This window comes from Mesocricetus auratus, unplaced genomic scaffold (assembly GCF_017639785.1).
Source record: "Mesocricetus auratus isolate SY011 unplaced genomic scaffold, BCM_Maur_2.0 Super-Scaffold_15014, whole genome shotgun sequence".
Lineage (NCBI taxonomy): Eukaryota > Metazoa > Chordata > Mammalia > Rodentia > Cricetidae > Mesocricetus > Mesocricetus auratus.
Window position 1 is genome coordinate 16,162,608 of NW_024429186.1, and position 2,982 is coordinate 16,165,589.

The window sequence follows — 2,982 nt, forward strand, 5'->3', positions numbered from 1 at the left end:
ATGGTAGGTAGAGCCAATAGCAATTTACATATTCAATGTAATCTCTATTTCAATTCCAACTACATTCCTCATCAAACTAGAAAAAAAAGTTTCTAAGATTTATCTAGAAGCACAAAAGACCTAAGCTGATCAAAGCTATCCTACATAGAAGAAACAATGCTAGCAATAACAGTCTCTGATCTCAAATCATACTAGACCACAGTAACAAAAACTATAACACTGTAACCATGAAAATATGTAGATGAACGGAATAGAATTAAGGGCTGCCTGTGACTAAATCCACACAGTGATAGCCACCTAATTTTCAACAAGCATCAAAAAATCATGTACTGGAAAAAGGTGCCCTCAATAAATGGTCCAGGGTAACCTGTATGTACATGTGTGGGATAATAAAACCATCCTTACCACTCATCTGGTACTAAATAGATTCAAAATGGATGGAAGCTTTCGTGTGAGACCTGGAACTTTAGCAATGATAGGCAGAAATATGAACAATACACTTGAACATACAGGCATTTCTAATACGACTCCAGAAATTCAGGAAATGATCTTCAAAATTCACAAATTGGATTTCACAAAACAAAAATACTTCTGCATAGCAAAGGGAACAGACAGCAGAGCGAAGCAATAGCTAATAGAGTGGGAGAAAGTCTTTGCCAGCTATACATCTGACCGGGTAGTAACATCTGAAATATATAATGAGCTGCAATAATTAAAACACAAAGTCAGGTGTGCCGGTGAACATCTGTAATCCAAGCTCTTGGGAGGCAGAAGCAGGCAGATCTTGGGGAGTTTGAGATTAATACTGATTGATCTACATAAAAGAGTTCCAGACTAGCCACAGTGGGACTCTTGTCCCTGCCCCCCCAAATTAAATACTCACAAAAAATCATACCATCAATAAACAGGCTAATGAAATAAATAGATAGGTCTCAAAAGAAGAAATACATAGGTCATCCCTGGATATATGTACATACAAATAATGTTAAATGGACTCAGTAGGTTGTGTGTATGTGTGTGTACATGTATACCTACATACTTATGCATATGTAGCAATAATAATTAAAGAAGGATGTCCCGCGCTACCGTCTCGCCAGCAAGAACGACGCAGAACACTCGGATCCTTCTGCAGTAAAGCTTTAATGCATCTTGAGAGATAGATGATCAGCTTCTTAGAGGGAGACCCCAAGCTAAGAAACCCAGCCCCTTATATAAGCCTAGGAGCTCCGAGTGAGATGTGTAGAGCCGGGATTGGTGGTTTGCACATCACCCCAGATGACGTCACGGGAGAGGCACAGTTTAAACAGTTAACTCCAACTGACAGCGACAGTTAACTCCAACTGACAGTGGATGTCAGCGCCATCTTCTAACGGCAATAGCGATAGCGAGGGCGGCTCCTCACATCTCCCCCTATTCATTTATTTTTGAAGCAATAGGACACCCACAACTTTGGAGTGGAGATAGAGGTCAAATCCCCATGTGCAAATTCGGAACATGTACAAAGCTCCTCTCCAGGGTCTTATCCCCAGAGGAAGTCCTGACCAGTCCGATGTCTTTTTTCTGGGGGAAGGAGATCATGACATAGAACCTTCATGCAAGATGACTTATCTCCCAGGAGAAAGTCGTTATACCGCAGACCTCTCCTGTGCAGTGCTTAGCCTTGCAACTCCTTGGGCTGCTGAAGCCTACCCACTCTATCCCGTGCAATGAGACTAGCCTCGTGGGGTGCAAGAGCTGGGAGGCCAGCGACCTATTGCTTTAACATGGTTAACCAAATGTCAGGGGATGCTCCGTGTTCTAAGGCAGCAAGTGCTTGTGCCACCACCACTTTCTCCTTTTGTTTGGGCTCTGAGCGTACACACCATCCAAAGCATCAACACTATTCCACAGCAGAGAACTAGGCTAAATGATCCTACCCCCACCCATTCCTTAAAATAAGAAAATGCAGATGAAATCCAGGGGAGAGGTCTTCCATCAGAGAAAGATCCAGATGCGTCGAATTCACTTGCAGGATCGCCATTCTCAACTCACGGAGTGTCTGCTCAAACTCAAAAGTCCAATTCTGTAATAAATGTTGAGACAGAGCTTTTGACAGGTTAGCTGCTCTTGTAAAATTCTCATATTGTACTAAGTGACACAAAGGCCAGGCAACTTTGTTCACATCCCAATTTGGCCATCTGCCACAATATATCCAATTGTTCCTGAACCAAATTAATCTGTTGGTTTACCAACATCAGGCCTCCTTGTATCTGAGAATTGGCAGTGGCCTGTTTATCTAGGACCATGGTCACAGTGGCCTATAGTTCATTAATGGTTTGAGTTGTCTGCACAGTGGCAGAAAGTGCAAGGGCCGAGGCGGTAACCGAAGCAGTAACCGCGACGGTGGCTATCAGGCCCACAATAATAGCAGAGATCCCAAAATCTCGCTTTTCCCTAAACAAACTCAAATTACTTGGCGCCTCAACAGGAGCTGGAATAAATCGAGGCATGCGCATTACCAAAGCAAAAGGGTGCTTAATAGCATCCCAGCATAATGCATAAAAACAATTCTAAGCAGAACAATTTATTTCTTTCTGATTCTTACCTAAGGTATCATTACTCACAACCCAAATAAAGGGCAGCTGAATAATTAGTTCTCTTAAAAGGGGTATACTTAACATTGGAGGAGGACCAATCAGATGATCCAGAGCTCTGTCCCTCACTCAGACTGTTGCCTAATGCCCCTTTCCAATCAAAAGTAATCTGTCCCTTCTCACTATCATAGGAGAAAGATCAGTACAGCTTCCATTAATTCAAAAGGATTAGCATTAGATCTTTCTGGATCCATATGAATAAAATTATCCTTTAATGAAGAAATCACAGTAAAGCACAAGCTTCCTACTAATGACAAGGTTCTCTCATCCTGAAAACTCTGTATCTGAGGATCTAAAGGCAAAAAGGCAAGCCCCAACTCTCTATTATTTGTGAAAAATCTAGGGAACA